Genomic DNA, 13,489 nt, shown 5'->3' with positions numbered 1-13,489 from the left:
GTCCACCGGGGTTCCAGACTCTTTGCCCGTTGAAAATTCCGGACTAGAACATAATCTCCCGGTTGGATATCGTGACCGGGACCCCTGGAAGCATCGGGGATGGCCTGCTGCACCTGTTAATGAATGACAGACAACGTTTTAGTTAACTTGTATAAATAATCTGACAGCAGGACGTCGGGGACGTCGTGAATGGAGGTCGGTTTGGGGGCAGTCCAGAGGTTCATTGGTCGCCCAAACACAACCTCGTAGGGGGTCAAGTGGTGCTTAGTGGGAGTGGAGCGCATCAATAGCAATGCCAATGGGAGGGCATCTGGCCACTTAAGCCCTGTAGTGGCTACTATTTTTGACAATTTCAGTTTCAATGTAGCATTGTGTCGCTCAACCAGGCCAGCGGATTGGGGGTGAAAAACCGCATGAAACCTCTGTTTTACCCCCAGCCCCTTCAGGGTTAGTTGAATAACTTCAGCTATGAAGTGGCGGCCATTGTCGCTCCATAAAATTCGACAAAGGCCGTAGCGAGGGAAAAACTCTTTCAGTAGTACTTTGGCAGTAGTCATGGCAGTGTTATCACGGGTCGGAGAGGCTTCCACCCATTTGCTGAAGGCGCATACAATGACCAATACGTACTTTAAGCCTTGGCATCTCTCCAGTTGGATGTAATCCATCTGGAGGACCTCAAATGGGTGGTCAGGGACCCCGAACCCTCCCCGGGGTACCATAGTTCCTTTCCCGGGGTTGTGTTGTAGGCAGATAAGACACTGCTGGACCAGGCGTTTGGCTGAGTCGGGGATCTTGTTGTTGTGCCAGACTTTGGAAATGAGTTCAATCATGGGGGCAGAACCTATGTGTGCAAGGGAGTGTGCCATTGTCAGTATGGGGATCAAGTATGCATCAGGCAGCAACCATTTGTTTGTGTCTTTTGTCCGCCAGCAGCCTTCATCGTCCCTTAGACCCACCCGTGCCCACTCAGTCAGTTCGTGGGGTGTGCTGGCCGACTGGATGTCCCTAATCGTTTCCCTAGCGTCAGTCCATTTTTCTGCTTGCGACCTGGTCACATACATGCGTGTCATCGTCCTATTCTCAGCTGTGGTTCGGGCAGTGATGTCGGCTAGTGCGTTTCCCTGTCCGACTAAGTCTGTCACCTTCTTGTGTGCCTGGCATTTGATTACTGCTAATCGTTTGGGGAGGAGAACTGCTTCAATCAGGGCGGAGACTAGATCTCCGTGAAGGATGGGCGTGCCGTGGGACGTCAGGAATCCCCTTTCCCTCCAAAGGAGCCCAAAATGATGAACCACTCCGAAGGCATACTGGCTGTCCGTGTAAATGTTCGCCGTGGTTCCTGCTGCTATGATACATGCTCGTGTGAGGGCAATTAGCTCTGCCGCCTGTGCGGATCGTTGTGTGATGCGGGCTGTTTCAACTACTATTTGGGCTGTCGTCACCGCATAGGCAGCTGAAGTGGTGCCGTGGGAGTTTGATACAAGAGCCATCTACCCATAGTTCTCCATCAGGGTCTGTAAAAGCAATGTCTCGGAGGTCAATTCTACTCCTAGTCTGTTCGTCCGTGAGGGTCACACAGTCGTGTATAGGGGGCACATCGGGGTCATTTTCAGGCAAGGGCAACAGTGTAGCAGGATTCAATGTCGTGCATCTCTTCAACGTGATGTGGGGGGCAAGTAGAGTCAATTCGTACCCTGTCAGTCGTGCACTAGTCAGGTGTTGAGTCTTGGTCTGGTTCAAGAGGGTGTCAACTGCGTGGGGTACTAACACCGTGAGAGAGTTCGAAAGTACAATTCCCTCTCTCTGGCGGATAGAGACAGCAGCGGCGGCTACTGCTCGAAGGCAGGCAGGTAGAGCTCTGGCGACTGGGTCAAGAGTGGCAGAGAAGTAGGCACAAGGGCGTTGTTTGGTGCCGATGGGCTGAGTTAGAACAGAAAATGCGCATCCCTCCCTTTCGTGAGTGAAGAGGGAGAAGGGCTTGGAGTAATCTGGTGTTCCTAGGACGGGTGCCGAGCAAAGGGCATCCCGCAACTCCTTAAAGGACGCTTGGCATTCGGGGGTCCAAGGGAGTGGGAAAGGAACATCTTTGGCCAACAGGGAAAGTAGGGGTTTTATAATGAGACTGAAATTTGGTAACCATTGTCGGCAAAAAGAGGTAAGGCCCACCAATGAACGGACTTGCTTCTGCGTTTTTGGGATGGGGGTGTCTAGGATGGTTTGGATTCGGTCGGGCGTAAGCTTCCTCCCTTCTTTGGACAGGAGATGGCCTAGGTATGTCACTTGAGGCTGACAGAACTGTAGTTTCTTTTTGGAGACTTTGTGGCCGTTCTCCGCAAGAAAGTGCAAGAGTTGGATAGTGGCCGTGATTGCAAGTGTAGTGGTGTCGGCCGCCAAAAGGATATCATCGACATATTGGATCAACACCACTCCATCTGGTAGCTGGACGGCGTCCAGCTGTCTTTTGAGGGCCTGGCTGTAGATGCTGGGACTTTCAGTGTAGCCCTGGGGAGCTCTACAAAATCGGTACAAACGGTTTTTTAAAGTTAAGCCGAAGAGATAACGGCTGTCTGGATGGATGGGGATAGAGAAAAATGCATTCTTGAGATCAATAACGGTGAAGGTGGTGGCAGTGGACGGGATGAGGGTCAGAATGGTGGTGATGTCTGAGACTACGGGGTATTGTGGCACCACTACTTTGTTGACTTCTCGCAGGTCGATGATGAAGCGGTACGCTTTCTCATCTCCCTCACCTTGCTTCTTAACAATGGGTAGGATAGGGCTATTGCAGACATTACTAACCACTTCCTCTACCACTCCTGCATCTACCAGGGACTGAATAATCGCTACCAATGCCTTCTCGCCTTCGGGCGATATCCGGTACTGTGGGAGTTTCGGGAGTGTTGCAGCTGGTCGAACAGTTATGTGTACAGGGTCGATCATCATTCGTCCTACATCCGAGTCGTTTCTAGCCCACAGGTACAGGGGTAGGGTGTCGAGCAAGGACAGGTCAGCATCTGTTATGGGGTACATATGTCGTGCGGGGCGGGATCTGGACATGCTCGGGTTGTCGTACAGGATGACTCGGACTCCATCTGGGGAACACCTAATAGTAGCTTGGAAATGTTTTAGTAAATCAATACCCATAATGGCATCAGGGGAGTTGGAGGAGAGCAGAAATGTTGTGTCAGTGGGGTTGTTTCCTAGGTCAAAGGAGATAGGTACAGACAGGGGATTAGTGGAGGGCGTTCCATCGAAACCTATCGATGTAATGTGTGAGCCAGACAAGGGTGCCCTTGGAATCAGTCGCTTTGATAATACACTACGTGTCGCTCCAGTGTCCACCAAGAATGGAGACTTTGTACCCAGGACCTTAGCGGTGACGTAAGGACCTTGCTGGTCAACACAGAGCTCGACTGGATCCCTCCCTTGCCCCTGGCAGTCCTATGCAGAGTCGTGAGCATTGTTGCAGTCAGACTGTTGGCACTGATTCTGTCGGGGGCGGTCAAATGTGTTCGATCTGCCAGGTCTGTCATTGTTGGTGTCGTGGGTGTGCCCTCGTCCCTGCCCCCCAGTCCTGGGGCCATTTGCCACGTCCCTTGTCTCTTTATTTTTAATCATTTCCCGGAGGGCCAGGCATTGAGACTTCCAATGTCCAAATTCTTTACAAAATGCACACTGGTTCTCATCGAGGTCAGTTCGTGGAGCACCGGATGTGGGGGTGCGGTCTCTAGAGGGTGGATTCCTAGGGGCATTCGACTGGTAGTTTCCCCTATACCGTTCCCTTCCCGTAGTCACTCCCTGCAATTGAGCAATCATCACTCGTTCCTTTAAGTCCTTTTTCTTTCTCTCAGTCGCCCTCTCGTTCTCGTTCTTTTGGTGTTCGTAATACTGAGCCATCTGAAGGATAGCTGCAGGTTTGGAGGCCCCCAACTGCTCTCGCTCGTCTGTAACTTTTGGGAGACCTCTTGCGATAGCCCCTTTACGTAGTTTTGCACGAATAGGTGTTGTCCGGTTGCGGTGGTCATGTCTTGGCCACTGTAGTCGGAGAACACCGTTTCAAATCGGGAGAAATATTCTGATACGTCTTCCTGGGGTTTCTGACGGCAAGCCGTGACTACCGACCAGTCTACCTTCTTCTCTGGGATCAACATCTTTAGCTTCTGCACTATTTTGTCCGGGAGTTCCAGTATGTCTTTTACAGGTTTCTTTCCGGGCTCTCGCTGCCTATCTAGTTCAATGAGTTGCTTCCAGGTGTGTCCGAACAGATCTGTGTGGTCGGCTTTCCGGATTTGCTTCCACACATCGGCCGGCAGACATAACCCGAAAAACAAGTCAATGTCCGATAGAGTCATTATGGTTGAGCCCAAGGCTGTGCCTAGTTCGGTATAAAATGCTGTCGGGTTCTTTCTTAAATCGGGCAGGGTTTGCCTAAAAGTTAAAATATCTTGCCGATCCCATGGTTGGTAAACCCAATTGTGCACAACCCTCCCTTTTGCATCTGCGTGGTTGATATCGTCGTCATCTTTGCTCAACCTATTTGGTCTGGCTGTTAGCTGCTTGCCAGTCTCGAGTTCATCCGATGTTGTTACCACTGTGGCTGGTGCGAAGGCCGTAAGAGCCGGGGCACTAGCGCTAGGGTCACCCTCGCCCGCACTTTGAACTGGTGAGTGTTGTGCTAGAGGCTGGCAGGGAGCATAAGGAGGGTGCATGTAGATGATCGGAGGGCCTAGCAGTAATTCGTCGCTTGCCCGTTGTTTGGAGGGTACTTCTGGGTAGAGCGCAGTGGGGGTCCTAACAGGGCATTGGCCTGCCGACCCTGATTCTTGCGTTTGCCTAACCTCCTCCCTCTTTCTTATTTCTTCATCTAGTTCTTTAGCGGCCAGGTGGGCTGCTTTTCGTAACTCTTTCCCTATTTTTGCTTCTTCTCTTTTCCTTCGTTGTTCTGCTTCTTTGCGCCACATGCCAATACTGTCGAGCATAGTGGGCGTTGCCTTATTTATTTTTACAGCTGCTTCTAACGTTTTTATTTTATGATCATCAAAGGAACCTATCAGTGGCCACTGACTTTCGGGATCCTTTTTTGTATATTTATGCCATAACTTACTATAAGCTATAGCGACTAGTCCTTGCTTAGTAAACATGTCCTTATTAGGGGTGCCTTCCAATGGAGCTGGATGGTTCATCTCTAATAAGCGGTCCGGGTTGACCCAACTACTAACCAATGGGGAGAAGATAGGCATGACGGATTACAATGGGGGCAAAAGCCTGCACTACCTATCTTTTCACTACTTGCAAAGACTAGACAGAATATTCTATTCTACGCTGTTTGCAAACAGAGAATACCTCCAAAAAGAACCAATTCCAAACAGTCAATGTTCGGACAAACAATCAATCAATGAGGAATGAAATAGGCACGACGGGTTACAATGGGGGCAAAAGCCTGCGTTACCTACCCTTCACTTTCTACAAAGGGAGAGAGAATATTCCTATTCTTCCCCGTTTGTAGGCAGAGAAGATCCTTTAAGAGAACCAACTTCGAACAATTCAATGCTCGATCAAACAATCAATCAACGGGGGAGAAAAATAGGCACGGCAGATTACAATGGGGGACAAAAGTCCGCGTTACCTACCCTTCACTATCCGCAAAGGGAGATAGAATATTCCTATTCCTCCCCGTTTGCAGGCAGCGAATATCTCAGAGAGCGACAAAGCAAATACTAGTATTTCAATCAATAAAAACAATCAATCAATTTCGCAATTTGTCGTGTGTCACGACCTTACCCGGACCGCATGGACAGTTTCTCGTCTTCCGCTTCCAGCGCCTGATCGTCCTCTACTCTCTGTTGCTACCGCGGCACTCCTGATGGTTCCCAGTCAGGACCGTAGATCACTCGGGAGAGGTCTGCTTGGAATCAGTGAAGTTCAGATGATCGGCTGTCAGACGAGGGTCTATCGGACAGGAGCTCTCCCGATCGTTGCAGTCGTTCACTCTGTCGTCGGGACCTCTCCCACTGGATCCACGTGTCGCTGATGGGCCCCGCGTTTGGGACGCCAATTGATGAAAATCAATACAAAATGGTCAGGCGATTTAGTTGATGCTTCCTAAGTTAAATTTGCCCGGCGTTAAACGCCTCTAATACCATACGAAGTTATCCAATAAAGAGGCAGGCGCTGGAGACAGGAAGACAGGAAACAAGTTTTATTCCGACGGAGCAGAACACGTCAAATCAGACAACAAGGTATCGTCTCGAGGTGCTCTCCCAGCCTCTCCGAGGCCTGGTCTTTTATACACTGGTTTAAGACATGTGAACGCTCTTTATTACAACAAAGACATTGTGAAGTATGAGGATGACATCCCCGGCACCCCCCCAGTTCCGGCCCATTCCAACACATGACAACAGTAGAGGCCCTTACCCCTCATACAATGGGAGGGGGCTATCATGCAGCTTAGTGTTCTGCCGATTCCTTTGGAATGTGTGCGCCTGATCGAATCTCAGGGGGTGGGGAGGTCATGATCAATAGTGGCTCCTTTCAAGAGAGGCGAGTGCATACAGTAGTGGGCAATAAACTGTACCCTCAGGCTAAGGGATGACCAGCGGTTCGTACAGGCAATCGGGCTCAGAGGAAGGGGTCATCAAAGGAGGGGTATTCATGGACGGAAAGGAGGTGTTGGTCAGGCGGGGGGTGTGATTCCCAAAGGCAGAGTCACGCAGAAGGGGAGGGTTCGTGACTTGTGCATGTGAGAGCGGGGGCAGTCAGGGTACATGGAGGATGCTTGTAGGGTCGGGGAAGTGCACTGACGAGCGATCGTGAACAGGGAGACCATGGTACCTAGAATGGTCGTCGTGTTAGTTCATACGTGAGTCTGAGGGATGTGCAAGATGGCGCAGATGATGTTCAGTTCACAAACTAAAATTCCACACTATGAGGTGCAACCAATGCCCCGACAGTGTTAACAAGTGTGAAAATGACAAAATAATGAAGTTATACTATCACAAAATGTGCCACATGATACCACATAATTTGCCTTTTCTTGCTGCATAAATTACTGAACACTGATGCATAATGCCCTCCCTTGCTGGATCCTACCAGTGACCCTGAATAAGACATTCTCTAGAAATGTGTGTGCTTGCCACTGCAACATTTTGCCATAAGGGCACTAGAGTCACTACACGTAAACTAAATAACAAGCATTTACAATGCAATAGCTCTCTCATTTCCGAGTGTTTTAGCTATTGGCATTGTAAATCACATAGCCATTGATTTATGTGTTTTGAAAACCTGCAAGCGGTGCGTAAACACATACTTTGTACTTATAATTCTTGCTTACGACAAGCAAGGGTGGCAGTAAAAGACAAAACACATAAAAGGCATTGTTATTTACAATGCCAATAGCTAAAACTCTTGCAAATGTGACACCTATTGCACTGCAAATACTTGTTGAGCTCGGAGGCGGCAGCAGCCATACGAAGCAACGACCGTGACGCCAGGCCGTGCGTTTCAAAAGCAGGAGGGAGGAGGGGCCAGCTGCAGCCAAAACATGCAAGTTAAGAGCAAGATTTACAGCCCTGTTTACAACTGAGCTCTGTAAACCACAAAGCACTTCTGAGTGTTGCCATGGACTGTACGTCCTTTTCTCCACTCCAGTGCAGCTCCTCACCTCTCAGCCCTGCACTGCTAATAAAGATCAGACAGGGGCCATGCACTCAGCTGCAAGTTGGCTGACCAGATTTTCAAAACATGCATTAGCAATGCAATAGGTCTCGCATTTATGAGAGTTTGAGCTACTGGAATTGTAAATGACAATGCCTTTTATTTATCTGTTTTGATAATAAACACATAAATAAAAGGCATTGCCATTTACAAATCCAATAGCTCAAACTCTTGTAAATGCGAGACCTTTTTCATTTCAAAGAAGCTGCCACCTTTGTTGCATGTTGCAGGAAACCATGTTCTGCCTGTAGTAGGAGAAACTCATTAAAGGAATTAGTAATAACGAACTAAATAAGATGTACCGTGTAACAACAGAAGTAAAAGGGCCAGTCCTCATGGGAGGTTACAAATGAAGATATTGCTGTACTAAGGAGGGACTAACAAGCCTACTAACAAATCAGAAGCCAGCATTTAGAAAGGACAGTGACACAAGTCAATGACAAATATGGACGGAGAGGTGGTGGAGCCTCAAGTGCATACTCTAATACAGCATGCCTCGCAGAGCAGCACAAGCACTGCAATGGTTCGACCTAAAAACAGAAATCAGGCAGGCCAAAGAGACACAAACCTTTCATGACCAATAACAAACTCATGAAATAAACAAACAGACTGTATGCTAAAAATTATCCTTAATAATTAATGTATGCATGCCGATAAGGCTTTCAATAAAGGATGGTTGTATTGAGGAGTAAAGGTGCACCATTCTTTGTATACACTAAACAGCCTTTGAAATGCCTGGAAGGCTCTCTGCAATTTCAAAATTAAATGAAAGGCCACATTTTAAGATAAGAGGAATTCAAAGAAGCAATAGATTTCTCAGCAGTCTCTGTTTAATCACAGGAGTTTAGACATTTTGTTTTACACATAAGGTTATGTGTAGTCATCTTCTTTGGCCACACTTATTACCAGACTCTCGCCATTCTTGACCCTCCCGCCACTTGTTAACTGCCATCTTATTTTAGCAGCAAAATAATAACATTCTTTTGTAGTGCCTTCTGCTGTAGCTCATGTTTCTAAGTGGTGTACATAAAATGTATTGCTAAAACCCATTTTAATTGTACCGATTAAATGGAACCTGAAAGGATGGAAGCCTTAGTTGGCGTCTCTCTCATTGGTATTTGTGACCTGCAGATCAAAGCAGATGTCAGCGGTGAATGTTTACTCACTGTGTCATCCTTTTAACAAATTAGAACACTGGCCCCAGTGAGCAACACAAAATGATGGGACCCTCCTGCAGAATTTGAAGAAGGGACCCTTAGTCTACCACATCTCACAGATATTCATTGGTCTCAATGGGGTATCCTAGAGGTTCGAGGGGCCCCTGAAGCATTGTGCCACCCTCCCCTTTGCACCTCAGAGGGTGCCCGAGGGAAGCTTTACGTCCCTGGCTGGCTCTACTTATCACTGAGCTAGTGTTCAAGAAGAGGCTTGGAGATGAAACAATCCAAGAAAATGGAGGCACAATTAACCCTGGGCGTAGCTGGCATAGCGGGACTACGCCGAGGTCCATGGAGTGAGGAATAAACTCCGTGGAACTCAGCTCCACCACCCCTATTAACAATTAATTAGACAGTAATTAAAACTTAAACAAAAACACTTACCTGTACTGCGGCATCCCCAGGCTGCCCTCCTCCTCTTCCTGGCTGTCTCTGAGTGAAAACAAATCTTAACTCTGTAACAGTACCACCCTACACTGCCTTTGATGCAACTTTGAAGAGACTCGTTGTAGTTCTTTCTTAGTCTCATCATTTCAGGGAATATGCCTTTTCAACAAGGTTTTTACCTTGTTTTGCCTTTACTACACAGTTTTTAGCATGCATATTTTTACCACGGGCATGCCTTTACAACGCATGCCTTTATGATGGATTTAAGGTAAGTTGGGGGACCTTACAGCAGAGACAGAGACAGCACAAGTCGTGTGAAGCTTGCACACGAGCAGGCATTCCGTCTCTGGGATCACCCAAGGAGGTCGGTAATCACTGACCAAGAGGTACTTATAGACCTCAAAAAGTCAGGTCAGTGTACCCAGACTTACACACCTACAATATATAGGTCACTTTTCCAATTTTTTCTTTTTTTCTTTTTTCCATTTGGGTCCTGATGAAATCCTTACTGACCCCTCCTGGGCGACAACAGGCAGAAACATGTCGACCTTTTTAACGGACACTTATTAGTGCAGAAGACCCCTAACCTCTCTTCTACTGCACGCCCAAAATTTTATCTAGCCTGAACCCAGATTTAATAAATCTTTGTTTTCTGGCCATTCAAGCTTTTTAAGTAACTTCCTTCTTTTTGGTCACTGATCACTACTGGTTTCACCAGTGGTTAACCCCCGGGTGGAGGAAGCACAACCACTAACCCAATGATGATGCTGCCACGTACCAATAAAGCCTGGGCACGTGATTGAGGGTTTTTTATCGGTACCACCAAACGACGAATCAAAAATCCTGATGATCCAGGACAAGAGATCCGTTCCCCCCATGATTTTTTGCTAAACACAGACAAACAGTAACAGAGCAGGAAACCAAGAAATAAATAGTCCCCCAAAGAACAGATAAAGAACCATGGCGGAATGAGACAGTACTAAGTCCCTGCTCTATGGAAGGAACAGAAGAGAGAATGGAGGGACAATGAGGCAGGACTGACCACTAGCAAGCAAGTATTTTTAAAGGACACTGACATAGACAAATGAAAAGCAATGGCAGGAAAGGGGATGGACTTGAAGCCTACAGACTGATTATAGCAGGTCTTGAAGAGACAGCACATGTGTTGTCTAGCTTGACCTAATAAAACACAGAAGGAAAAAAACAGTCCATCTGGCACCTTACCCAACAATCAACTTCAAATATATAGAATGTTTTTCACATTTTTAGCTTATAAATTGTAACCTCCCCCACAAAGCTAACTAAAGGGTTGGCATTTTCTCCTCTCTGCCTTTTAGCAAGCCACTGCTGATCACCAATAGGAAGATCACAAGTTCTGATGAGGATATTAGCTGGAGAAATGAGAGTTGTAGGCGCAGACCTACATTTTATGTAGATTTATTCCATAATTAGGTTTCACACAATTCTCAAATTGTACACAGGGAACTACAAAACATGCAGATAAGTTTTGGGCCTATTTCAAATAACAACATTCTTGTGGAGAGCCACAGGTGGCCTAGCCACACATTCAGGGTCGCAGATGCATTTGACTTTGGTAATATTTCCTGTTTTAAGACTTGCACAAATCCCAAGTTGTACACAAGGAAATCCGTGAGCTGCGCAGATTTTTCAAGCATACTAGGTTTTTCCGATTTTGAATTATATGCATTTTTGCTTATTCTCCCATTTCTTATCTGTTGACTATGCAAAACATTTTATGCAGTAAAAATCTTTCCTCCTCAGCCCCCCATAAAATATAGAGGTGCTTGCTCATTCAGAAAGTTTCTGAGTACCCAAAACGTTGTGACTTTGTGGATCTTCTTAACATTCAAAAAGATCACTCACTGACTCCTCCAACGCAATTTTTGCTGAACTCTTCGAAATTCCATATTTGGGATCCATTTCCTAGAATTGAACCCCTGTCTTGTACAACATTCCATAGTAGGCCAGGGAAACTGTAGGTCTCCCATGAGTTCAGTGCTTAATTTGTGCCGGTGCTTTCCGTCGCTTAGCACCGGCACTTACTTATCAGGAAAGGGTCTATGCGTCTGCTGCTTGCATGTCACATTATTCATATTATATTGTTGACTTGATTTAAATGATTATACCATCTCCTCCTCACTGACTCGGCGGCGGAGTGTTGTTCTCGACGTCTCCCATGACCGCCCGAGCCATTCAGATGGAATTGGCACCCTTAGGCGGTGGACGGGAGACCCAGTGGGACACTGATTGGGCGGGATTTGGTTCTTCAGGGGTTGGAGCTGTGGGGCAGCATGCACAGATTTTATTCAGATGATTGCCACGCCCCGTCACACCCGCGCACCCCACGAGTCATCATCAGGAAGCATTAAGGAAGGCAGCCCGATGACATTGAGAGCAGGCAGTACCAGGCCCAGTTTATACTAAGGCAAAGGCAGTGTGCCCCAGTCCAGCCCAGCCCACCACGTAATAGTCGGTCCGTAGTAAATACTAAGGTCCTCATTTATGAGGCCGTGCGTCACTTTTACGCCACCGGCGCGTCACTTTTTGTGACGCACCAGCAGCGTAAAAAATGTGCCCTGTTGCACCATATTTACAAAGTGACACCCCTGCGCTACATTATACCTACGCCAGGTATAATGTATGCGGGGGGAGTCCTGACACAAGAAAGGGTCATAGAAGTGACGCAGTGAAATCTGTAAGATTTAACTGCGCCACTTCTAGGACACAAATGTGTCAATTTCTTACGCCTGCCTCACAGCAGGCGTAAGACTGACGCAAGCCCTTTCACATGCGGCTTGCCCCATGTGAAAGGACACATTGCTGGAGTTGCGTCACTTTTGCGACACACTCCAGCAATGCGTCACTTTTGCGCCATACAGATACGTCAGAAATACTGACGTATCTGTAACTCCTTGCGCAATGATGCGTCATACTGTAAATATGACGCATCATTGGTGTCGCAAGGAGGGCACAATGAAAAGTGACGCATCACTGTTTTCACGCAGCAATGCGTCACTTTTCATAAATGAGGCCCTAAATACTTACTAGCAGTTTGCATATTAGTAAATTATAGCAGTAGCTATAAACGCAGACTCGTTTCTGTCCGCACCCAGCCTCTGGCGTAGCTTGGGCCGCGGCCACTAAGCGATCCTCTTGGTGTGGACTGCACGCACCAGAGTCTGCATGTGTTTAACTCTAAATTAGGATTTTCTTGCACCAACTTTTATATGTGGGAGTAAATAAATCCATGTTCTGCCTCTAGAAGGCCTTTGTGTTTCACACATGCCCACGGTAATGGCGGCGCTGTTTTGAGAGTCAATGTAAAAGCCCGCACCTGAGTGCCCCGGCCATAGCATAAAAATTGTTGCTTGTTTGTCGGCTCATCATTACTAGTGGAAATATTGGCACCAGCCTGCTTTAATGACGTCTTGTTAAAGGTGCTGAGGGACATCTCTTTGATGTATTTATAGATGCGTTTAAAAATCGTTTTAGCCCGTTGAGCAAATTTAGATTTAAACCCTAGAGCCTCGGATGTCTGTCTGTGTCAGTGTTTTTTCACCTAACAAGTGTCACATCTAAATGCGTGTGTGTGATGGAGTGCGTGACAAACAAAAGTGAGGTGCGAATCAAATGACATTTCTAGAGCGGGAGATCTAGAGTCATAACTAAACCAAAGCAACACCAAAGTGTTAGTTCAGAACAAAAATGTGATTAGAACGAGAAAATAAATGTTAAAAGCACAGAAAAAACTTCATTGCACCATATTTTTTTCACACATTTGTTGAATGCGCGTCCTGTATTGTTTTTGCGGAGTGCAGTCAACCCTTGACCCCCCCAAAATGAATATAAAATAACAGTTACAGCAAAGCACTTAGATTTAATGTGCTTCTTTCCAAAAACTCCAAACGGCAAGATTTGCTGCAACTTTGCATTTGTGCTGAACTGGTTGGTGTAGCGCCAAGTAACTGGTGGGTGGAGCTAGTAAAGGAAGTTGGGGGAGCCAGAGAAAAGTAGATGTGGCCTCTGACAAACATTTGAGCACCTGCACTTTATAGTTTACAAATTAAGCACTGCATGAGTTGGATTAAGGCTCCAGCTTATTTTCACATCCTTTGTGGTTGGGCTGCACTTAGGGGCCGATTAGGATGGCG

The sequence above is a fragment of the Lissotriton helveticus genome, chromosome 11 (assembly GCF_964261635.1).
Source record: "Lissotriton helveticus chromosome 11, aLisHel1.1, whole genome shotgun sequence".
NCBI classification, from domain to species: domain Eukaryota; kingdom Metazoa; phylum Chordata; class Amphibia; order Caudata; family Salamandridae; genus Lissotriton; species Lissotriton helveticus.
Note: the sequence above shows the minus strand (reverse complement) of the source record.